This window comes from Bos indicus x Bos taurus, chromosome 23 (assembly GCF_003369695.1).
Source record: "Bos indicus x Bos taurus breed Angus x Brahman F1 hybrid chromosome 23, Bos_hybrid_MaternalHap_v2.0, whole genome shotgun sequence".
NCBI lineage: Eukaryota > Metazoa > Chordata > Mammalia > Artiodactyla > Bovidae > Bos > Bos indicus x Bos taurus.
This window is the reverse complement of record NC_040098.1, coordinates 22,280,444-22,306,785: the sequence shown is the minus strand read 5'-3', so window position 1 is coordinate 22,306,785 and position 26,342 is coordinate 22,280,444. Positions and strand designations below refer to the sequence as shown.

The 26,342-nt window shown below is 36.8% G+C and overlaps 1 long non-coding RNA gene across 1 annotated transcript; it reads left to right on the top strand.

The window, feature by feature from the left end:
- Window positions 1-225: 225 nt before the first annotated feature.
- LOC113882161 lies at window positions 226-22,429 on the top strand. The gene is made up of 3 exons (XR_003508308.1): window positions 226-262; window positions 9,255-9,356; window positions 22,184-22,429. It is a non-coding gene; the product is annotated as an uncharacterized LOC113882161 (long non-coding RNA).
- The last annotated feature ends 3,913 nt before the right edge of the window (window positions 22,430-26,342 follow it).

Here is a 26,342-nt window from a genome sequence, read left to right as displayed (position 1 = left end):
TCCTGAACCACCCTGTCTACATATGGGTTGACCATGTTGCCTTTTTTGGTCAGTGGAACAATAGGAAATATGAGCCAACACAGACTGGAAAGTGTTTGTACATTGGAGCGTTCCCTCTTCCCCTGACCCTGGGAATTCTGCAACTATGAGGCAAATAAGCCTGGATTAGCCTGCTAGTTAATGAAAAACAGGAAAATCAGCAAGTCAACCATTAGAACTCAATCACACATGTGTTATCTGGGGCAAGTCAATATGTCTGGTGGTAAGTCTCTTCATAATAGGCAAGTATAAGTTGTTTTAAAAGAAGCTAACTTGACTTCATGTGATGATCAATTTGGGGTAAATGTCTCTCTTTTTAAGATGATCATTTTATGTGATACCTTCAGACAAAAAAAATTAGTTAATTCTTTTCTGAGTGAATAGAGATGCAAGTAATTATTGTTCAATGCTGTCACATTTTTCTATTCAAAAAGTTGAAAATTTTTTCTCTCTTACAGCTTTTCTCAATGCTACTGGCTTCCCACCTTATCTCTCTTCTCTAACAGTCTGGTGTTCTACTCAAATATAATTTTATTTTCCGAGTGATTTCTTCTCTTCAGTTCTGTTCAGATTATGCCTGAAGAATGTTTCTCTCTTTTGTCAGTAGAGATATACTAGCATGGAAACAAGTATAAAGTATCAATCAGAGAAATTTGAACGTATTTGGGTTTTTGAGTGGCTGGTAAATAGTGGGGTAGATTATGTGAGAGAGGTGAATTACTGAATGACAAACATGTTTAGACACTACATTTGATTTTGGTGAGAACTTGTTGACTTTTCATTGAACTGAGCTAGATTTCAGGTTGCCACAGACTCAAGAAATTGAACTACATGCTACATATGGATGTGTGTGTCTATGGCTTCTCTTCATGCAGCAAAATTACTTGTAACATCTTCATAGTCTATATAACTAAGTTATCACACTTTAAGAGTCATTTAATGGGTTTACCACTTCTAACATTTAATGGGCATTTTAGATTAGTCTTTTCTTAGTCGAACAAAAATATAAAAGAAAGTTGCAAGGAAAATTGATTATAAGCACACAGAGTTTGTAGGATTATCTAAAAGCAAGGAATGGAAGTTCCCTGACAATCTTATGCAAGTTTGTGAAAGTTGCTCAGTCATGTCCAGCTGTTTGCAACCACATGGACTATACAGTCTATGGAATTCTCCAGGACAGAGTACTGGAGTGGGTAGCCTTTCCCTTCTCCAGGGTATCTTCCCAACCCACGGACTGAACCCAGGTCTCCTGCATTGCTAGCAGATTCTTTACCAGTTGAGCCACAAGAGAAGCCCATATGCAGAGTACATCATGAGAAAAGCTGGGCTTGAAGAAGCACAAGCTGGAATCAAGATTGCCAGGGCAAATATCAATAACCTCAGATATGCAGATGACACCACTCTTATGGCAGAAGGTGAAGAGGAACTAAAAAGCCTCTTGATGAAAGTGAAAGAGGAGAGTAAAAAAGTTGGCTTAAAGCTCAACATTCAGAAAATGAAGATCATGGCATCTGGTCTCATCATTTCATGGGAAATAGATGGGAAAACAGTGGAAACAGTGTCAGACTTTATTTTGGGGGGCTCCAAAATCACTGCAGATGGTGATTGGAGCCATGAAATTAAGATGCTTACTCCTTGGAAGGAATGTTATGACCAACCTAGACAGCATATTCAAAAGCAGAGACATTACTTTGCCAACAAAGGTTCACACTGTCCACAGTGATCCTTGGTTGATTAGCTCAACCAAGTCAAGGCTATGGTTTTTCCAGTGGTCATGTATGAATGTGAGAGTTGGACTGTGAAGAAAGCTGAGTGCCAAAGAATTGATGCTTTTGAACTGTGGTGTTGAAGAAGACTCTTGAGAGTCCCCTGGACTGCAAGGAGATCCACCCAGTCCATCCTAAAGGAGACCAGTCCTGGGTGTTCATTGGAAGGACTGATGCTAAAGCTGAAACTCCAGTACTTTGGCCACCTCATGCAAAGAGTTGACTCATTGGAAAAGACTCTGATGCTGGGAGGGATTGGGGGTAGGAGGAGAACGGGAGACAGAGGATAAGATGGCTGGATGGCATCACCAACTCGATGGACAAGAGTTTGGGTAAACTCCGGGAGTTGGTGACGGACAGGGAGGCCTGGCGTGCTGCGATTCATGGGGTCGCAAAGAGTCGGACATGACTGAGCGACTGAACTAAACTGAACTGAAGTATTGTGAATGATCAAAACAAACAAAAAACAACCTTTGGAAACAATTTTGGATGCTGTGGCCTAAAAATGAAATAGACAAAATTCAAAATTCAAAGAAACAAGCATTGAAAAGATTCACGCCTGTGTTTTTGAGGATCAGTTTAGGGAAATGAACATGAAGAAAAAAAACAAACAAACTCAGAATTTGTGGAGAAAGTCATATTTCTTGATATATTTTAGAGGTTTTCATGGAGACAAAAATTTGTGTTATTCTGGGGCTTTTAGAAGGAGGGAATTGGCATTGTTACATACTCTGAAGAGATCAGTGCCATATTAAGAAGAACTTTCTGAAAACGTCTACATGCTAAATGAGCTGCTCAACAAGTAGTGAGTTCCTCATTAGCAAAAATATTTATGTCTAAGCTTGACAAGCATTTGGCAAAGGAGACTTTTAAGATTCTTTACAGTATATACTGAGAGTGAGTATCTAGTAAATAAATTAACTTTGGCGGCTCTCTTTTAGTTCCAAAGCCAACATACCAGCTGAGAAAAGAACAAATTGTGGAAGGTAAACACCTAAAGAAAAACTGACTCCTACTTTGGGTCATGGAAGGGCTTTTCTGGTGGCTCAGAGGGTAAAGAATCTGCCTGCAATACAGTAGACCTGGGTTCTATCCCTGGATTGGGAGGAAATGGCAAACCACTCCAGTATTCTTGCCTGGAGAATCCCATGGACAGAAAAGACCAGTGCGCTACAGTTCACAGGGTGGGAGTCAGACTTGACTTTCACTTTTGGGTCATGAAAAGAGCTAATCAACCAAGGGTCACTGTGGACAGGAAGGCTGAGGTTCTGCCATAGGCAGGTGTGCCTTCTGTGGAGCTCTCTACAACCACTGAAAAGAAGGGAGGTCTGTAGGGACACCAGGGCTTCGAAGGGCACATGGCTGAACCAACAAACAGATCTATTGGATCAGGTGGGTTGTGTGAACACAGTGAGTGTGGGAGCAGCATCTCAAGAATTATTGGAGGAGGCAGGACAATGAGGCTTCAAAGAGCAGGTAACATTAGGTCAAGGGGAAGGAAAGGCATTTTAGACAAAAGTTTAATTCTAGATTAAGGACTCCTTTAAATGAATTTTCTCCATTTTGCTCTAACAGTGAAAGCATGTTTCTGCTTCTTGATGTTTTGATATCTTGATGATGGCACACCTCCAAGGAAATCACTGTGTTGATGAAATATGCTGAGCTTGCGCCAACATTCAGACCCACACAGTCCACTGATGCTGATTAGGAAAAACCCTTGCCCAGCAGAGGCGGTGTAATTATACAGGTTGGGCAAATTGCTTAAAGATAGAGCAATGCCAAATATACTTAAGGGGATTGCCTGATCTCTACCGCTGTTATACACTCACATATTTTTTCTTCACTGCTCTGAGGTTATAACAAGCCACCAAGGATAGAAACAGAAATAAAACAGCAGAATACTGAACAGATACACAAACTGATGGCAAAAATATTCGGACTTAAAGCAAGATTCCAGAGAAAGCAATGGTACCCCACTCCAGTACTCTTGCCTGGAAAATCCCATGGACAGAGGAGCCTGGTAGGGGGCAGTCCATGGGGTCACTAAGAGTCGGACACGACTGAGCGACTTCACTTTCACCTTTCACTTTCACGCATTTGAGAAGGAAATGGCAACCCACTCCAGTGTTCTTGCCTGGAGAATCCCAGGGATGGGGGAGCCTGGTGGGCTGCTGTCTCTGGGGTCGCACAGTCGGACACGACTGAAGCAACTTAGCACCAGCAGCAGCAGCAGTAAAACAAGATTCAACTGCTGCAGTTAATGCCAGTGAGGATTCCTAGCGGAATTCAGAAGTTCAGCCTGAACTGAAATTCAATAACACTGCAGTCCACTAACATTTACAGGCAGTTCTCTTGTAATACCCCGGTCGAAAACCCAAATGTTTTCCAACTTGATTGATATAAATAAGAAACAATTTGAGGACAAAGTAGATTTGCTTTGCTTATATGGTTTCATCTATGGGAAACAGTGGGAGTATGCAGAAAACTGCACTTAGCTGAACAATGCCATGCAGGAACGCACAACACTCACACACTTCAAATACCTACCACCCAGTGCAGCCCATTGCCTGGGTTATGTGCTATGAACTACTCAACCACATCCGGGATTACAACTTCCCCTCCTATTTTAGATGACTCTTCTTCCATCACTTCACATTAACAAAAGCTGCAACCCTTTTGATGTCTACTTCCACATGAGAATTTAAACTTTTTTCCCATATACATTGGACCACATATGTATCCTAACCATTTAATATGTGTAAAACTGTGCAACTGTTTTAATTAGGTTCCTATCTTTGTGTCTAATGTGTCCCTGACTAAAATTTTGAGTGTTATGCCCCAGCCCAAATTTTCCTCTAAGCCCTGTGGTTTTTAGTGTGTCAATTTGTACAAAGTCATGACTTTTTAGAAACATATGTCACCATAGGGTCGTTGCTGGTGGTTCAGATGGTAAAGAATCTGCCTGCAATGCAGGAAACCTGGGTTCGATCCCTGGCTTGGGAAGATCCCTGGATAAGGGAATGGCAACCAACTCCAGTATTCTTGCCTGGAAAATCCCATGGACAGAGGAGCCTGGCGGGCTACAGTTCATGTGGTCACAAAAAGTCAGACACAGCTGAGTGAGCAACCATGCATGTCACCTAAGAGCAGTTTGTAAAGTCACTTGTCAAAGACTAGGTCATAATTGAGCTAGATTTTAGGCCATTTTTCCCCCCAGATGTCTATTCAGAATCCTATGTGTGCAGTATCTGTAAACTAATTTTAATTACTATGAAGTAATTAAAAGCAATAATAATGACAATGCAACATTTTTCATGCATTATAAACTAGAAAATCTTTCCAAAACCTGTTACACACTATAGTTTGCATTTTCAAAGAAAATTACTTTTTTTGCTAAGAAGAGATTTTCAGTGAGTATGTTTTTCCACATACATCAAGCAATTATATCAATAAATATGACTTCCTGGAACTCATTTAATTTACAACATAGAATTATAATAAAAGCATTTGTTAATGGTTTATTTTTAAGATGTCAGGAAAGTTAAACTTTCTTTTGACAGAACAATATCTTCAGAAACAATAATTTCTAGAAGACAATGATCTCGATAACATTTAGAAAGTTTTGTTTGTCCTTATAATCTTAGCCAAAGTCACTGAAATAAGGTAGTTTACAAAATGACTGCTCTGAGATTAAGCAAACAAATTATATTTTAGTCTGGTATGACTCTACTGTACTCTTAAAGGGTAATCCCTTGGTTTTAGAGAAGCACAAACAAATAGAATGCTGACTGTGCGATGTGCTAAAATATTAGAAACTTACATGTGAATTCTTAAATACTAGATATTGTTTTTTCCTAATCCTAGTTTTAATGGAATTGGACCATTTGTGTGCCAATACCTAGACTGAGCTGAAGCTATTAAGAGAACTGTTCAAGTTGCTGCCTTGTGGTGTTAAAAAATGAAGACTGTATATGATTCCTTATTCCCTTAATAATATTTTTATTTCTATTGATTTTTTTCATAATCCCAGGTGTTTACATGTTTTTTTTATAGTGGCCTAGAATATAAAAATTCAGTAATATAAAATCCCTATACTAGGTTTTTGGGTAATGTTATGAAAAAATTGATGCATGCAAGAAAAGTTAGGTTATTAAGGCTAAAAATGGTCTTTAATTCATAGGGTAGTTATAAGAATCAAATGACTTAATTGTAAAGTATAAAAAGAGCTTTTGGAATACAAGAAGCACCATATATATGTTTAATGAATGAATTAATATGTTGTGATTATATGCATATCTTCGTAACAAGTACTTAAATATCTAAAAACAATAATAGTATTACTGGGGAAATATATGTGAACAAATAATTATGTTTATAAAGTTTAATATTACTTATTAAAATGTATCTAGCTGAAAAATACGCCACATAATATTTGAGGAACACATTTAATAAACTTCGTCAAATATATATACAGGGAAACATATACCTCCCTCTAAGGAACCTTTCTACTCTCCTCAAGTTCAAAAGTTAGCTTTGTAAAAGGACTTTATCACATTAGAAGGTACATGCTAGCAACATGATATATCGCTGATGATGTGGATCTTGGTCACTCGGTTAAGGTGGGTTTGCCAAGTAAGTCCACTGTAAAGTTACTATTATTTTCTTTCTTCTTATTCCGTTTACTATGGAAGCAAATGACGAAGTCCAGCCCACACTCAAGGAAGTAGAAGGAGAGCTGTAGAGGTCTGCTCTACCTCCTGGCGAGCAGAATATCTAAATTATTTTTTTTCTTTTTTTTTTAAATTTTATTTAATTTTTAAACTTTACATAAGTGTATTAGTTTTGCCAAATATCAAAATGAATCCACCACATGTATACATGTGTTCCCCATCCTGGAAAATCTGTTCCTTCTCCCCATTTACTTATTTACGCAATCTTTTTTTATATCAGTATGGATTCATGCATATTTAGTTTGTACTCTGGATTATAATCTAATGCCACATTATTTATTTTGTTGCTCAAATTGCTTCAACTTTGACCATTGGGAGTTTTCTCTTTATTTGGCTGGGTTTTTTGTTTTGTTTTGTTTTTTAGTTTCTGTTTGTTTCTGATTGACTATTAAGTCCCTTTGGCAAGTACTTTTGTTTTTTGAGAGCTTTTTTGCTTTCTGGAATTACCAGATTCTAAATTCATCAGATATTTTCTCTGCTCCTGCCATGGAATCAGCCATTTCTTTAAGAAGCCTTTAAGAAGCCTCAGTTCAGTTCAGTTTAGTTGCTCAGTCATGTCTGACTCTTTGCAACCCCATGAATCACAGCACGCCAGTCCTCCCTGTCCATCACCAACTCCCGGAGTTTACCCAAACTCATGTCCATCGAGTCAGTGATGCCATACAGCCATCTCATTCCCTGTTGTCCCCTGCTCCTCCTGCCCTCAATCTTTCTCAGCCTCAGGGTCTTTTCCAATGAGTCAACTCTTCGCATGAGGTGGACAAAGTACCGGAGTTTCAGCTTCAGCATCAGTCCTTCCAAAGCACACCCAGGGCTGACCTCCTTTAGGATGGACTGGTTGGATCTCCTTGCAGTCCAAGGGACTCTCAAGAGTCTTCTCCAACACCACAGTTCAAAAGCAGCAATTCTTCAGCACTCAGCTTTCTTCACAGTCCAACTCTCACACCCATACATGACCACTGGAAAAACCATAGCCTTGACTAGTCGGACCTTTGTTGCAAAGTAATATCTCTGCTTTTTAATATGCTATGTTGGTCATAACTTTCCTTCCAAGGAGTAAGCGTCTTTTAATTTCATGGCTCCAATCACCATCTGCAGTGATTTTGGAGCCCCCCAAAATACAGTCAGCCGCTGTTTCCACTGTTTCCCCATCTATTTGTCATGAAGCGATGGAACCAGAGGTCATGATCTTCGTTTTCTGAATGTTGAGCTTCAAGCTAACTTTTTCACTTTCTTCTTTCACTTTCATCAAGAGGCTTTTTAGTTCCTCTTCACCTTCTGCCATAAGGGTGGTGTCATCTGCATATCTGAGGTTATTGATATTTCTACCGGCAATCTTGATTCCAGCTTGTGCTTCTTCCAGCCCAGCGTTTCTCATGAGGTACTCTGCATATGAGTTAAATAATCAGGGTGACAATATACAGCCTTGACGTACTCCTTTTCTTATTTGGAACCATTCTGTTCCATGCCCAGTTCTAACTGTTGCTTCCTGACCTGCATATAGGTTTCTCAAGAGGTATTTAGGAAATCAAGATCTGGATGCTGTTGGGGCCCAAGGTAGACCACCCCAAAATATGCTTCAGTGGCATATTGTTTTGAATCAAAGTTCCTTAGAAATAGCCAGTGCAAGAAGGAAATTTTGACCCTTCTCTCTGCCTCTTTGAAAGCAGGAAACAAATCTTTCACATAAAAGGTGCACTCCATGTACCCGGAGGTAGACAAACATCTTTATCACCAGTAGGGAATTCAGGGTGTTGAGGGAAGTCAGAACAAACAAGCCTTGGTTCTTTAGTAATTTACTGCTGCTGCTGCTAAGTCGCTTCAGTTGTGTCTGACTCTGTGCGACCCCATAGACGGCAGCCCATCAGGCTCCCCCGTCCCTGGGATTCTCCAGGCAAGAACACTGGAGTGGGTTGCCATTTCCTTCTCCTACCCAAGCCCAGATTTAAATTCCTTACTGATTAAATACCCAAAGCCCAAGTTTCTTTGTCTTGTCAATTCCCCTCAAATTTCTTCCTGCTTTGTCTAAGAAAGTATAAAATTTGCCTGCTTTTGCCACCTCTTACGTCCCATATCTTTAAGACCTCTGTGCACATGAATTAAAATTTGCTTTTTTTCTGTTAATCTTCCTTTTATCAATTCTATTATTTGTCCAGCTACAAAATTCAAGCAAGGTTGAGGCAGAATTTTTCCCCTTCCCAGCAATACCAAGGGTGCTTGTTGCTACTTAGATGTCACTGCTCCTAGGCCTTCTTGACAGACCGAGCTAGAAAATGCATGTGTGCTTACCAATTTTCCACAATTATGTCTGTATCAACATCTGGATCATTCATCAGCCCCTCAACATACAGCATCCATTCATTTATTCTTTTGGACATTCCCAGTATATACACAAGTAGGCTCAGAATTGTTAGTCTGTACTCCCAGATCCATGTCCATGAATAAGACATTTACCAACTGGAGTAGAGTTTATGTACAGTTCTGTTCTGCCTTTTGCTTGACAGCATCCTGTTAAAATACTGTTTTCCAAATTTATGTTTGACCTACATCACTGGCGTCATGTGACATCCCTGGATATCATGCAAGTTACCGTGATGCAAACGAAGTTAACAAGAGTTTTTAAAAGTATGACTTACTATTTCATGGTGTTTCCCAAGAAATTGTCTGTCCTTAAAGGGATTAAAACTTAATGGCATTTTCTGTCTTGTTAATTTTACAGGTTTTGTACCTGTCACAGTTTTTATTCAGCTGAGTGTTTGTCCGTTCATGCAAGCACAGAACAGTCAAGAATGATTTCAGTTAAAAGCAGGCATAGTTTAAGGTGAGCAGCAGAAAATAATTCTTTTGGGGTGAACTGGACTGTAAATAGGGAGCATCTTCTCCCAAGTCAGCTTTTACATTACTTTGTTCCAAGTTTCTAAATGCTGAAATACTAACAAAAGCAACTGATCTCATTAGCAAAGATTTTATATTTAATATATAAATTATCCTGGGAACAAGTACAAGAGGCCTCAAAAGGACAGACCAAAGGCTAGTGAAGTGCTTGGATTTATTTATTTTTTTGGGCCGGGGAGGGAGGGTGTCTACAAAATTTTTAAAATACTTTAAAAGCTTTAAATTGAATTAAAAAAGCAATTGAAGCAAAGATTTATATCTTGGATGTGTAGCTATTCTAATGTTGCTCTTTAAATAAATGTTGATTGAATTAGAATACATTCTGAAACTTAGCAGCAACAACAACAACAAAAGCCACAGTGTTAAAGCTGGAGTGTTGGTGACTGCTAAAAAAAAAAGGATAAATTGCCAGGAATGATATGAAGAAAATGAATGAGTACAGGAAGGTGAGGTTTGCCAAAACAAACTCTTACAATTTGAAAATTTGCTTGGGATTACCCCTCCCTACCAGGAAAGGAGAGAGTATTTATATTTTTCTCTCTACATCTTTCTTTCTCAATTATATTGCCTCCCATATCCAAGATCTTGAACCTAATCTAAAAAACTAATAAAGTTTAGCTACAGTGTGATTTAAATGGGTATTTCGTAGCTAACTAAAATACTTAAGAATCATGCTTAATATGGTTTTAAAACTACAATGACTTCAAAACCCAAAAACAAATTTAAAATAAGTTTTAGTAAAGAAATAAGTTAGTATGATGAAGTAAAACATGTATGTTGTAAGAATATTAATAAATTGTGAGAAAACACCATTAAAAGATATTTAATAAGTTTAATTCATAACTCTCATCTCATAAAAATATTAAAAAACAGTCAAAGATTGTATTTAATTCATTAAATAATAAGTGGACATGTAAATCATGATGTAATATAATGTAAAGAATTTAAAGAATTCTGATTGTAGACAATCAAAAAACAAATTTGCAAAGAGTTGTAAAACCACAGGGAAGTAATCAGTTATATCTCCACCATAGACAATTTATATTCCAATGGACAGGAATCATTTTCACTATGATCAGCTTACTATAATGAGCAGCATTATAAAGTAGTTAAAGACAATGAAAGGCAGAAATAACCAGGAAGGGGGTGGTAAACAGGTGTCAACTGACAAAGCTAAAACAGTTTAGTAACAAAATTGATATTCTTTATTCCAGGAAAATGTCCCGGGATAGGGAAAGCTCAAAGCCTCACAAGCAGTGATACACTATTGCTGAAGGGTTTGGGGAAATAGTGAGTTTTTCAGAGTTAGAAGAGGCAGTTCAGAAAGAAAGTATGATTGGCTAGGGTGTCAGGGATTTCCTTATAAGTCTAGCAGGTCCTATTTTCTAGGGTAAAGTAAGTTGGCTAGAGTTGAGTTGGAGATTGTGAATAGTATGATTCTCTGACAGGTGTTTCCTGTAAGGCCAGGCTGACTCAGGTTTAGATTTTGATATGGGCTGAGCCACTAGGTTAGCCTCCATTATCTGAGTCCCCATATACAAACTAAGTTTATTACACGACACCTGCTAATCTTTGTGAAACTTGAAGAAAGGACACTTCACTCAGAGTGGAGATGAGAGGCCAGAAGAGAGAAATTAATTAAATATTATTAAAGGCTGAATTACAAAAAGAGTAAACATCTCAATCAGCTCTCCCCATGTACAATCCTATCTCCTAGGAAACCAATATCAATACCCCTTTCTTAAAAAAAACAAACATTCTCTTAACATAAGATCTAGCTTTTGAATAACTCGGTATTTACTCAAAGAAATTGAAAACCTATGTTCATACAAAAACCTAGGCATGGGTATTTATAGCAGCTTTGTTCATAATTGTTAAAACTTAAAAGCAACCAAAATGTTCTTCAGTAGATAAATGGATAAATAAACTGTGATGCATGTAGACAATGGAACCTTATTTGACTGAAAAGAAATGAACTACCGAACCACAAAAAGACATGGGGGAACCTTAAATGTTTATTACAAAGTGAAAGAAACCAATCTGAAAAAAACTGCATACTGCATGATTGCAATTATATAACATTCTGGAAAAGGCAGAAATGTGGAAACTAGAGAGACTAGTGGTTTCCAGGGGTTGTGGGAGGTGGGATGAATAAATATGTAGGGATGAATAAATATGTAGAGCAGAGAGGATTTTTAGGGCAGTGAAAATAATACTTACCCTTCTGAGTCAGGCCCCAGCAAACGGTTCTCCTGCCTGGTGTTGCTTGACTCAGTAGGAGGAGCTGGAGTCGGATTCAGAAACAAAGAAAAGCCTTATTGTCAAAGAGCAGAGAGGCCCAACTTAGTTCTAGAACGCAGGGTCCCCCAGAAAGGTCGTGGGCAGGGCTTCTGGATTGCTTTATAGGGTTCTGGTCGGCGAGGTGGGGGTGGCATTCTCCCAAGGCCAGTGCACCTGGGCTGCTCATGGGTCCAGACTGCAGGGCCCAGTGCAGGCTCCACGCACAGCCCACTGTTGGTGTCTGGGTCAGAGGTGTCATGCGCAGCGCCTTTGCACAGAGCCCTGAGAGAGGAGGTGTCCATGCGGCTGCTTCCCTCCAGGAACTCTGGTCTGAAAGGCCAGGTGCAAGGCGCCTGCTGGCAGTTTCCTGGGAGCCAGTGAAACTAGGCTCCACTTGGAGGAAAAGAATTTAAAAAAAATTAGACTTTTAATTTTATTACTCAGATTCCATTTTTATTTCCCAGGAATTGTTAATGGGCTTTGCTGGTGACAAAAATACTATGTATGATGTTATAATGGTGAATACGTGTCATTATATGTTTATCCAAACCCATAGAATGAATGAACAATACCAAGAGTGAACCTCAGTGTAAACTGTCGACCCTGGCTGATAATGGTTATCGATGTAGTTTGCTCAGCTGGCAAGTTTACCAGTCTGGTGGGGGGTGCTGATACACAGGAGGCTGTGCATGTAGTTACAGAGAGTACATTGGAGATTTCTAAGTATCTTCCTCTCAATTTGCTGTGAACCTAAGACTGCTCAAAAATAAATCAAAATTTTAAAAAAAAATCAACACTGACTATCCTTCCCAAAACAAACCACAGTTCCTAACTGCTTTTGCTAGCCACTATGTTTGTAAATGATTTACTCCCATTATTATGTTTTTAAGATACATCTTTTAGGTACTTTGACTATGAAATGCTAATGAAAGTACAGTTTTCTAACCTCACCTATGCCCCTTGCTTTGATGTTAACTTGTCTTTAATATCTTATGTATGATTTCCCTTACTGTTTTCATCAGCTCACTCCTCACTCAATAGTTTTTAAATTAAATACCACCTCTACATAGAGCCCTCCTTAACCCAACCATTTCATCTTCCCCGTATTACTTACTTTCTCATTTCTTTCTAAACTTACCCCCTGCCCCAATCACACAAGTTAATTGGCATGGTTTTGTTTGTTTACAATAATAATCTGCAAAAATTGTTGTATTGTTATTGCCATTGCTGTTATCCATCTCCTCCAACACACAGACTGTAAGTTGCAGGAAATTAAGGATCATTCAAATTATGAATATCTTCTTAGTAAGAGGAAATTAGATGAGTGAGAATCAGTCCTTGCTCTTAAAATATTCACTAATGGAAGGGACAGATACGTAAATTCCCTATAAACTGCATATTTCAATTGTTCAGAATTTCATAAGATTTTTTTTTCAGAGCACACTCGTCATTAGTAGTAAAGCAAATGGAAAGCAGTTCTTGTGAAACTAAATGTTATTTGCATTCTTGTGGTAAGCATCTACCAAACAAAGTTTTATCAAGCAACTGCTATGATTAAGGTACCTTAAGCAACTGAGATCCTAAAGTCTTACTGATGAATAACATCACATTAAGGAAACCTAAGGTACATACATAACCCATTAACAAACATAACCCTTTAACCACCAATAAAAGCCAGCCTTTGTCAAGTACCAAGTGAGAGAGGCAAATAGTAAATATTTTTTGAGTTGAGGGTAGACAGACAACACTTTAGGAGAAGGCAATGGCACCCCACTCCAGTGCTCTTGCCTGGAAAATCCCATGGATGGAGGAGCCTAGTGGGCTGAAGTCCATGGGGTCGCCAGGAGTCGGACATGACTGAGCGACTTCACTTTCACTTTTCACTTTCATGCATTGGAGAAGGAAATGGCAACCCACTCCAGTGTTCTTGCCTGGAGAATCCAAGGGACGGGGGAGCCTGGTGGGCTGCCGTCTATGGGGTCGCACAGAGTTGGACACAACTGAAGTGACTTAGCAGCAGCAGCAGCAGACATCACTTTGAGGGGGACAACAGAGATAGTTTTCACAGAGTAAACTGTGTTTAAGTTGGAGCCTTTATAATATTATTTAGGTGAGTGGGGAGAGGATAAAGGACACCTTAGAATCTATGTGGCTTGTTCCATCCACAGTGAATGGTTTGTCTAAAGTAGACACAAGCACCTCCTTCTGGGGTCTCCATCCAGCCTTATTGCATCACAAGACTTTAGTCTACCTGTGTGACTTGTCCTTCCAGTTAAGTCTTCTGCCTCTTTAAGCCTGTGAAGATCATAAAACTGTTACTCTACTTAAGTTATAACAGATAGTCTATATCAAAAAATAGTTCATGCTTAACGTGAGCATTCTCAATAGGGCTATTTCAATCTCAAATTATATTTGCTCCAAGGAAAGCACATAATGAATCACAATGAAGCTGGGGGGGAAATGCATCAATGGGTAAAAATAGCACTGACTGTCTTCCAAGTATACACAATTAGGGGAAATTCTGGGGTAATGGATGACTGTTGTATAGAACATGTGGGGACATTTTAGTCCATCTTTATTAACTCCACATTGCAAATCAACATTTCCCCAAAGAATTTTTAAATCATTCCCCTTAGTGCTACAGCGTCAGGGTCACTGAAGTCAGGATCTCCTCACTTCAATTATGGACAATCCTTTGTCCCTTGGTTTTCAGCTTTGGGCACAGAAAATTGCTGAAAGCAGAAGGCAGGCTTTGTTGTTTCCTCTTGCTTTAAGGGCCAGGAACAGTCATTTAATTCAATTAAAAGTTGTACTTATCCATAATACATGCACAGATTTCTGACTTGCAAGAAAAAATTCAATCAAGTTAATTTAAAGCACTTCCAGACGTCCTAAATGCCCTCTGAGGCTGCGAGCCTGCGCTTCTCCAGTCTTCTCTATTGTCCATCTAGTTGCCCAGTTAGAGTGTTGATTATTTCTTATTCCCCTCTCTTCAATTACCCCAGTACAAATGGTCTCCAGGTCCTGATAATTCCCCCTCCTCTGTGTCTCTGGCCTCTGCCCCTTTCTTCCAGATCATGACCAGACTATTGTAAATAATAGTTGTAATAAACTGCTTCTAGCTAGTTTTTCTCCCTCTATCATGTCTTCTAAAATCCTTACTCTATTCAGTTGTTGATGGAGCTTCTGACATCATTTCCTTCATCCTCCTTCCTCACTATTTCACAAGGTCCTGATGGGAGTCATTGTTCCAATGCTTCAAACATATATGTTACTTACACAAACAGACAGAAAATGTTTTTTTCAAAACTGCAAATGTTTATCTCATTTTTGTCCAAACCTCTTCCTTTTGAATCCCATCCAAATAAACATCTAAACAAAAGAAAACAAAAAGACATCAATCCTTAATGGTAGACATATTAATAACTACAAAAATGCATTTGATAGTCTTTCCTACTTCTTAATGCCTATGAAATGGAAGGAAAATCTCAAAATAATGAATACAATTCTATCTGTGCTTAAGTGAGGAAAATTTTAAACCTCATACTATAACCCCAAATAAAAGAAACGAGAAAAAGTAAACTTTTTAAAACCTTATTTCAACCAAATTGAAAGTTGATAACAGAAATAAAATAACTTTGAAGCTTCTGGACCCAGTGAAAGTTTTCAGAATGAAATGGGAGAAAATTATTCATACTCCAATAGCATCAAATAAAAGCATAGGTTGGAGTATATGTGTAAGTTGTGTGGAAGACAAGGATCAAATTTGCTTTCTTCCTGAAAATTGGCATAGGTCAGCACTCACAGAGATAAAGTAAATTCTGTTGTTAAGCAACATTGTTTTTCTGGTATCCAAAATAAGATGACTGATATCTAGAGGCATGTGTATTTTAAAAGGAGCATATACCATAGATAACTGTGCAGGCACAAATTTAAATTAAAGCACCAAACAAAAATTACTGAGCCATTGGAAACACCTTAATTCACCTTCTCACCTGAAAATGGAGAAATAAATCTAATCATCAAAAACATTTCAAACAGAACAAAATAAGCCCCAATCTGAAAGAGCCTGACCCAAGCAAGTTAGGAATTTTATTAAAAAATCTTAAATGGAAAATCTCCAGCCAAACAAAAGAGGAGAAGGAAAATTTGACATAACTTCTTTCTCAGTGATTAGTAGATCAAGTGGACAATGTGTATGGCAAATAATACTATTGATAAAGTTGACCTAATAGAGTAATTATCTAAATCTACATTCCACTCGAATTTCAGAAAGATTTCATTTAAAAAAGAGACCAAGTGCAACAAGACCTTTGTCATTAGAATTGATGAGAATGTGACTTGTGTATTTTGATGCTGATCCTGAGATTCACTGAACTAATAAATATATATCCAGATATATATTACATATACCAAAAGAATGCTCTTATAATCAAATGTCCATGATAGAAAAATCAACCTGATAAACCTAAATAAATAATCACCAAAAAAAATCAATGAAAAATGAAGGTAGTGAGCATGGTATTATTTGCCCAAAAAGCAATATAATCCCAGAAATAAATAAGTATCATATCAACTTAAAAACTGAAAAACACACACACACACACACACAAACAATCTCTTCTAAATAAGTCTTGGACCAATGATGAAATCAACCAGATCAGATCAGTCGCTCAGTCGTGTCCGACTCTTTGTGACCCCATGAATCGCAGCATGCCAGGCATCCCTGTCCATCACCAACTCCCGGACTTCACTCAGACTCACGTCCATCGAGTCAGTGATGCCATCCAGCCATCTCATCCTCTGTCGTCCCCTTCTTCTCCTGCCCCCAATCCCTCCCAGCATCAGAGTCTTTTCCAATGAGTCAACTCTTTGCATGAGGTGGCCAAAGTACTGGAGTTTCAGCTTTAGCATCAGTCCTTCCAAAGAAATCCCAGGGCTGATCTCCTTCAGAATGGACTGGTTGGATCTCCTTGCAGTCCGAGGGACTCTCAAGAGTCTTCTCCAACACCACACTTCAAAAGCATCAATTTTTCGGAGCTTAGCCTTCTTCACAGTCCAACTCTCACATCCATACATGACCACAGGAAAAACCATAGCCTTGACTAGATGAACCTTTGTTGGCAAAGTAATGTCTCTGCTTTTGAATATGCTATCTAGGTTGGTCATAACGTTCCTTCCAAGGAGTAAGTGTCTTTTAATTTCATGGCTGCAGTCACCATCTGTAGTGATTTTGGAGCCCAGAAAAATAAAGTCTGACACTGTTTCCACTGTTTCCCCATCTATTTCCCATGAAGTGGTGGGACCGGATGCCATGATCTTCGTTTTCTGAATGTTGAGCTTTAAGCTAACTTTTTCACTCTCCACTTTCACTTTCATCAAGAGGCTTTTGAGTTCCTCTTCACTTTCTGCCATAAGGGTGGTGTCATCTGCATATCTGAGGTTATTGATATTTCTCCCGGCAATCTTGATTGCAGCTTGTGTTTCTTCCAGTCCAGCGTTTCTCATGATGTATTCTGTATATAAGTTAAATAACAGTGTGACAATATACAGCCTTGATGAACTCCTTTTCCTATTTGGAACCAGTCTGTTGTTCCATGTCCAGTTCTAACTGTTGCTTCCTGACCTGCATACAAATTTCTCAAGAGGCAGATCACATGGTCTGGTATTCCCATCTCTTTCAGAATTGTCCACAGTTTGTTGTGATCCACACAGGCAAAGGCTTTGGCATAGTCAATAAAGCAGAAATAGATGCTTTTCTGGAACTCTCTTGCTTTTTCCATGATCCAGCAGATGTTGGCAATTTAATCTCTGGTTCCTCTGCCTTTTCTAAAACCAGCTTGAACATCAGGAAGTTCACGGTTCACATATTGCAGAAGCCTGGCTTGAAGAATTTTGAGCATTACTTTACTAGCGTGTGAGATGGGTGCAATTGTGCGGTAGTTTGAGCATTCTTTGGCCTTGCCTTTCTTTGGGATTGGAATGAAAACTGACCTTTTCCAGTCCTGTGGCCACTGCTGAGTTTTCCAAATTTGCTGGCATATTGAGTGCAGCACTTTCACAGCATCATCTTTCAGGATTTGGAATAGCTCAACTGCAATTCCATATCTTCCACTAGCTTTGTTCGTAGTGATGCTTTCTGAGGTCCACTTGACTTCACATTCCAGGATGTCTGGCTCTAGGTCAGTGATCACACCATCGTGATTATCTGGGTCATGAAGATTTTTTTTGTACAGTTCTTCTGTGTATTCTTGCCGTCTCTTCTTAATATCTTGTGCTTCTGTTAGGTCCACACCATTTCTGTCCTTTATCGAGCTCATCTTTGCATGAAATATTCCTTTGATATCTCTGATTTTCTTGACGAGATCTCTAGTCTTTCCCATTCTGTTGTTTTCCTCTATTTCTTTGCATTGATTGCTGAAGAAGGCTTTCTTATCTCTTCTTGCTATTCTTTGGAACCCTGCATTCAGATGTTTATATCTTTCCTTTTCTCCTTTGCTTTTCACTTCTCTTCTTTTCACAGCTATACCACAGTCTAATTTTTTTTAATTTCATTGAAATATAATTCTAATATCATACAATTAGCTGATTTAAAGCATACAATTTGGGGCCTTCCCTAGTGGTTAAGACTTCCACCTTTCACTTCAGGGAGTGCAGTTTCAATCCCTAATTGGGGAATTAAGATCCCAATTACCTTCAGGCCAAAAAAAACAAAAAACAAAACATAAAACAACAGAAACAATGCTGTAACAAATTCAATAAGGAGTTAAAAAAAAATAGTCCATATTAAAAAAAATCTTTAAAAAATTAAATAAAAATAAAGCATACAATGTATTCTTTTTCAGTGTATTTACAAGGTTATGTAAGCATTATCACTAATTTTAAAATATATTCATCTCCCCTAAGAGATGAAAATATAACCATTATCCTTCACTTTCATTTTTCTCAGAACCCTCCACAACATGCCCTGTCCTCAGCCACTGGCAACAACTAATATACTTTGTGTCTCTATGGCCTTTAAATTATGGACACCCTATATAAATTGAATCATATAGTATATAGTTTCTTGTGACTATTTTCTTTACCTTAGAATAATATTTCCAAAGTCCCTCCATGTTGTAGAATTTAGCATTACTTGATTTCTTTTTTAAAGCTGAATAATATTCTTTGGTGTGGATATACCACATTTTGTTTATCCATTCATCAGTTGATAGTTGGGGTGCTTCCATTCTTCTTTATTGTGAATAATGCTGCTATGCTGATTCATGTACAAGATTTCATATGGACATACACATCAGTTCTCTTTATATATAACTAATGGTGGAATTGCTCACATGAAAATTTTATTTTTAACCTTTTAAGGGAACATTCTAACTGTTCTGTAAAGTAGCCACAGCATAGTTAATCCCAATCACCAATATATGAAGATTCTGATTTAACATCCTTGCCAACTCTTTTTACTGTCTAACTCTTTTATTATAGGCATCCAAATGGGTATGACCTGGAGAAGGGAATGGCAATCCACTCCAGTATTCTTGCCTGGAGAATCCCATGGGCAGAGGAGCCTGGCAGGCTATGGTCCATGGAGTTGCAAAAAGTGAGACATGACTGAGCAACTCACACACACACACTCACACACACACACACACACACAATGGGTATGAAGCTGTATTTCACTGTGCTTCTGATCCACATTTCCCAAATGTTAATGTCATTGTGCTTCTTGGCCATTTGTAGACCATCTTTGAAGAAATATCTATTCAAATCCTTTGCCCATTTTTAAATTAAGCTATTTTTCATTTTATTGTTAAGGTGAAAGGGTTCTTTATATAGCATAGATATAAATCCCACAAGATATATGATTTGCAAATATTTTCTCCTAATCTGTGATTTATCTTTTCACTTCCTTGATGAAAGATAAGTCACACATTTGTAGCATGTAAGGTTTTAATTGTGATTATTTCATATTTATCTCTTTATTTTTCTATTGTTGTTTATCCTTTTGGTGTCACACCTAAGAAATTTTGCCTAACCGCAAGTCACAAAAATGTACTCCTACTTTTTTTTTCTTAGGGCTTTATATCTTTGATTTACACTTATATCACTGATTCATTTGGAGTTGAGTTTTCACATGCTGTGAAATCGAACTTCATTACTTTGCGTACGGTTATCAATTGTCCCAACACCATTTGTTGAAAAGAGTATTCTTCCTCTATTGAATAGTCTTGGCACCCTTGTTAAAAAATCATTTGAACTTAAATGTAAGGGTTTATTTCCAAAGCTCTCAATTTTCTTCCATTGATCTATGTGTTATATACTATCATATTTGTATAGCAGTATCACACTATTTTGTTTACTGTAATTTTGTCATGACTTTGCAATCATCGAGTAAGGGCCTTTTAAAATTATTTTTCTTTGTCAAAATTATTTTAGCTTTTCTGGGCTCCTTGCACTTTCATATGAGTTTTAGAATTAATTTATCAATTTGTGAGGAATGCCAGCAAGGATATTCATAGAGACTATGTTGAATCTGTAGATTGAATTTGGGGACTATTGACATTTTAACAACATTGATACCTCCTATCCAGGAATGTGAATCTTTTGCCATTTATTTTAATCTTTATTTTGTAACATTATTTTGTAGTTTTCAGAGTACAATCATGCATTGCTCTTACTGCCTTTGATCCAAATATTTTATTTATTTTAATAGTATTATAAGTAAGTTAATTAATTTTCAAATTTTTAATTGCTAGCATATTTTGTGTGTATATTAGTCTTGTATTCTGAAGCCTTACTGAAGTCTCTTTTTAGTTTTAATTAAAGTTGTATTTGTTTTGTGGATTCCTTAGGAATTTCTATATGTATTTTCATCTGCATATGAAGCTAGTTTTGTTTCTTCCATTTCTCGCCTAATTATTGTGGCTAGAACATCCAGTACAGTGTTAAATAGAAGTGTTAAGAGTAAATGTCTGACGTATTCCTGACTTTTAGAAAAGTATTTGGTTTTTCACCTTTAAATCTGATGTTTACTGTGGGGTTTTCACAGATGCCCTTTATCAGGTTGAGGAAGTCCCTGTTATTCTTAGATTGCCCAGTATTTTTAGCATAAAATAATGATAATTTTGTTAAATATCATATCTATTGAGATTGTCATATGATATCATATCATTAATCACTTTTCAGATATGAAACCAAGTTTGCATCCATTGGATAAATTTCTATTTGTTCTTTTTTTCTTATTTTTTATTTCCTTATTGGTATTCTCTATTTGGTGAGATATTGTCATCTCTTCCTTTAATTCCTCAGATATGATTCTCTTAACTTTTTGCACATAATTATGATGGTTGGTTTGGAGTTTTTGTCTGCTAAGCGTACCATCTGGGCCCTTTCAAAAGCAATTTCTATTGAGTGAAATTTCAGCAGCTAAGTGTTTACTTTTATAGAATTTCTCGTAGTTATCAAGGTAATTGAAACTTTAAACTTTTTTTTTTGAAAATTGATATTATTTAATTAAACCATGGTAACTGATCAGAACTATGGAAAGAGAAAAAAAAATATATATATATATATTTATATGTAATTTCACATATTAGCTAAATTTTATAATTAATTACCAACCCTTATTAATGATCATTTTTACTAAAGGACTTCTGAAGTATTTTCATTATTTTTCAATACAGAAATAACTTGCACCCCTCTAAATATGCACACATACACACACAAAGCAGGGAAAAGTCATTACAGATAAAATATATCTAAAATTTTATTTAAAAATCTGTATCTATCAATATTCCAACTTAAATTCTTTGAGAAAATTCCAGCTTAAATTCTTATATCATCCAGAAAAAAAGAGAGCTAACACTCTTTCACCCTCCACCAAATAATGTTACTTTCTAATAAAACTTACTGCATTTTTCACAGGAAAAGATAAGATTTAAAATATAATAAAAAAGGAATATAATGGATAGACTAGAGACTGCAGAAGATTCACTCCTTGATCATATAGTAGATTATACGAGCAACAAATCTGGTACCTTGCTTTTTAAAATCCTTTGACTTATGAAACATAAGAGTTTTGTGAAGTGCTTTCTAGCTTAGCTTTGGTTTCTGAGCTGCTTATGTTAAAATGATCACTTTAAGCAAAGTCATAAATAAAATTACTTTCTAAAGACAAAAGATCAGCTAAACAAAGTTTGCTGCTTATCTTGCTTCACTTGCCTTCAGATAGCCAGTCAGAGTCAACTTTTCACACTTTGGGTGCAATCCCAGTTACTTAATGACTGCATCTAAAAACGAATGTACTGATAGCTATATACCATGAAGGATCGCGACAATATTTTGTCAGAATTTGAATTTTATATGCATTCTAGATCTTAGATTTTTGTCCTTTCAAGGTCACATCTGTTGTTTCAGTACCACGGGGACCTACCCCAAATTCCTGTAATAGGAAAACTATTCATCCTCATTCAACAGGAACAGAATGTCTCTGGAAAAAATTTCATCAGCCTAATGGAAACCATCCACATGGCACTGGTAATCTATCTTCCTGAGAAAGCACTGAAGGAAGCTACTGTGCTTATAAATCCCAATTGTGGCAAAAGGTGACACAAGATTTGCTTATCAGCCTGTTCCAGGGTCTTATAATCACAAAATAAGCTCTATTCTTAAATGGTCTTCTAAAATTGTTATATGAAATAAAATTGCTGCCTTGTAACTGAATTTGAGTATTTTGTTACCTGGAAAGAATAACACATTAGCTTGTTTACACATTAGCGGAAAGCATCTTATATAAGAAAGGTTTTACTACCCACTGTGATAGGAGGTATGGGACCATTAATTCATTCAACAAATCTTTCAAATGCCTATTATGTGAATCCCTAAGAGGATAATATCAGAGCTGGAAATGAAAATGGGAAACCAAAGCAATTACCTCTGAAGAAAGGTGTAGGGTTTTGTTCTTAATCATTTTGATCAATAGTTGGGTCAATTATTGCAAAGATTCTGCAAATGAAAATGCTGAGCAGGCATTGTTCACACAATGAATTGAATGTGATATATTCCAGTGCACTGCTTTTTTTTTTTAAATCATGTATATAATTCTCACTGAGAGAAACTAAACAGAAACTACTTCAAAAGTATAGTACAGTACATATTACTTAGTTTCTCACATATAATTTCTGACTCACTGGACATCACAATTACAATCACTATTAAGGGAGGAGCTTGTGATACTCATTTGGTTAGAAAAAGGAAACTCCTTATTTCACAATGGTAATGTTCACTGGCACAAGGACTCTTAGGAATGAAAGTTTTGATGAAGGAATATGATCAATGATATATGAATTTTGCTTATACAGTCTTTGTAAGAGATAACTTCATCCAACTTTGAGTGATGTTTTGTCCAATTTCTTAAACAGAAGAATCACAGCATCCTCACAAATATGCAAATCATGTTGTTATTGTTTTTCCTGGCACATAAAATGTTTCAGATAAACTGAAGACTAGAATTATAGATCATAAAATACAAGATACTCAATATACAAAGGTATGACATTAAACTTTCAATTTCATCAATCTAATGGGTCATTCAACATCATTTGAAATGAAAGCTTCAGGTAAAAGGCAGTGTTTTATCTTTCTCAGTTGTGATTCTTCTACTTAAAGCTTTAAAACTAATTTTCATTACTTTTTAAATAGGATCTATAATGAATGACTAGATGCCCAAATTTAGCGCCAAGCTTATCGTTACCTTCATTATTTCATAGCCTCTTTTCCCTTTGGTGACATTACTTGTTTTTCAGAAAAGTAAAATTCCAGGCATATGCTACCAGGATGGGAGAATTTTTTAGAAAGTATTATGATATTTCTAATTCCTCAAATGATACTTTTCTTTCATAATATCATTTTTCATTTGTCATTTCTCTTATTTGACCTCTTTAATCATTGCAAGTATACTTATTTTATAATTTTTTAGATTGCTCTATTTTATTTGATTTGGGGGATATAAATTTCCCTCTGTATAGCATCTGCCAGCAATATTTTATGGTCATCCACTTTCTAATTTATGTTTTAATTAATGACTCTAATTTTCACTTTTTTCTTCTATAAAAGATAAATGTGCCTTGGTTTGTGAATATCTTCCTGAAGAAGCATTTTGAATTATTGGGGGTGCGTCTTCAAGGATTTGACAAGAGTTAGATATGTTTAATTTTTCCAAGCTTGAAATGAACACTCTAATGTGATACTAGCTTGTGCATATCATTTTTTTCCATAAATATTTTTCTACCCAGTGCATGGAGAAGACTCAACTAAGTCATAAATGTTTGGTAGAATTCGATGAAACTGTGAGCAGACTTTCTTTGATCTTGTCTTCACAGCCTGAACAATTCTTTGAAGTCTTAAATTTAAGGATATATCTCAAATCTGGATATGCTCTTTGCCTAGATCAAAGCTCTCCTATTAAAAAATGAAAACTCAAGCCCCAACGTTTAGGGGCACCATCAAGAAAAAAATTACAAGAACAGCTCTTGATCAGGGAAAGGTCTTCATCCACACCTCACAAAGAGACAACAGACTGCCTGTCCCTTTAAGGAGCACCAGCAAAAAAAAAAAAAAAAAAACAGTGGGAGACCCAACAATACCAGCAGAGCAAAAGAATATCTCAGTGGCCTTAAAAATTAATTCACATTTGAACCAGAGCCCACAAAATCAGGCCAGTTAGTTCATTATAAACCTAAACTACATGACTCCCTGTTTATATAAAACACTATTATTAGACCCAGAGTTTCCTTACCATAACAGAAAAAGTGTTCAGTATACAGAAAAAAATTATCCATTATATCAGGAAACAAGTAATGTCAAAAGATAATTAGCAGATGCCAATACTGAGATGAATCAGTTGTTGAAATTATTTGATAAGAGTTTTACAACATTCATCCTAAAAATGTTTCAACAAGCAATCACAAGTCTTCTTGAAACAAATTAAAATATAAGATAATCTCAGCAAAGAAATATAACTTGTTAAAAAGAATCAAATGGAAATGATAGGACTGAAAATAGAACAATGATAAATGATCTTACTGAATAGGTGTATTAATGGAGCAGAGATGGGTGAGTTGAGAATAGATCAATGGAATTTAATATAAGACTTGGAGAAAACAGGCTATAAGTGATTTACCACAGCCTCAGTTTCCTGTGGGATACCAACACAAGATCCAATATTCATAAAATCCAAGTCCCAGAAGGAGAGTTTGGGTTCACAAACTGGTCCTTGTACACAGAGGGCAAGAAGAGAGTGAAGAAAGGGACAGATCACTCCAGGTTGAAATACAAGGCTTAAGTGAGGCAAGATGTGTGGGTCTTAGCAACTGCCCTCCAGTTATCTTAAACGTTTATGTAGAGGCCTCAACTACACTCGGTCATGTAAACCAGCCAGATGGTCTCAGCAACATAGTGCTCTCTCAAGGTTGTGTCCTTAAAAATGGTTCCCATTGTGGGAACAACAAGGAGAACAGGAGACAGGATGAAGAGCAACAACCAATAGTCCAACAGGGTGGCATTTAAAAGTTTTCAAGGAACTAGTGGCTAAAAACTTTTCAAATATAGCATCTGGGAAGAACCTAGCGGTTCAAGGAGCTGAGTGAACCCCAAACTAGATAAACATAAGAAATTCACGCCAAGACACATAAATTTCTGAAAAATAAAGGCAGAAAAATCTTGAAAGCAGCCAGAGGAAAAAAAAAAGAAAAATGATGGGTTACCTGCAAGGAAACATCCATTCAAATCACAGAGGATTCCTTGTCTGAAGCCACAGAGCCAGAGCAAATATTGAAAGAGTCGTCAACCATGTATTCTGTATTTAATGAGACTAGCCTTCGTGAATGAAGAGAAATAAGATCATATTCAGATGAAGATATTTTATCTAAGAAGAATCCGTTGTTAGCAGGACTACCAATAAATATTGGCTAGAGGAAGTTCTTATAAATGAAATTATTTAAAAAAAAAAAAAGACATCTTGAAGCATAAGGAATGAAGATCAATTGCAAAAGCAGAATATGGATACATACAGTAGACTATCATTCCCCTCATGTATTTCATATCTGATGATTGAAATGAAAATTATACCTTCTGACACTCTAGACAATGACATTTTAAAGTGGAAAACGTAAAGAGAAATGGGAAAAAGTAAATCTTAATGGAAGTGAAGTTTCTACACTTCATTAAAAATGGTAAAATGTTGAAAGCAGTAGGCTGCGGTAAGTCATGTGGTTACTGCAGTATATCACATAGAAAGTTATACAAAAAGGTAAACTCAAAAATCACTATAGTAAAGGAAGATTGAATCTAAAAATTTACTTGAATAACCCACAGGAAGGTAGAAAAAAAGAAAAGAAATGGAAGACTGAATACCAGAATAAATAAATCGGGAAATAAATAATAAAATGGCACTGGTAAGCTCTGACATACCAATAATTGCCTTAAAGTTAATGGTATAAATATGCCAATCAAAAGCAGAGATTAGTAGAGCAGACTAAAAACACCCACAACTCAAATATATTCTGTTTATAAAACTCAAGCCTTAAGCCCCAAGTGCTTTGATTCAGTTTTAATAATTCCCTAAGCCTCTACAACA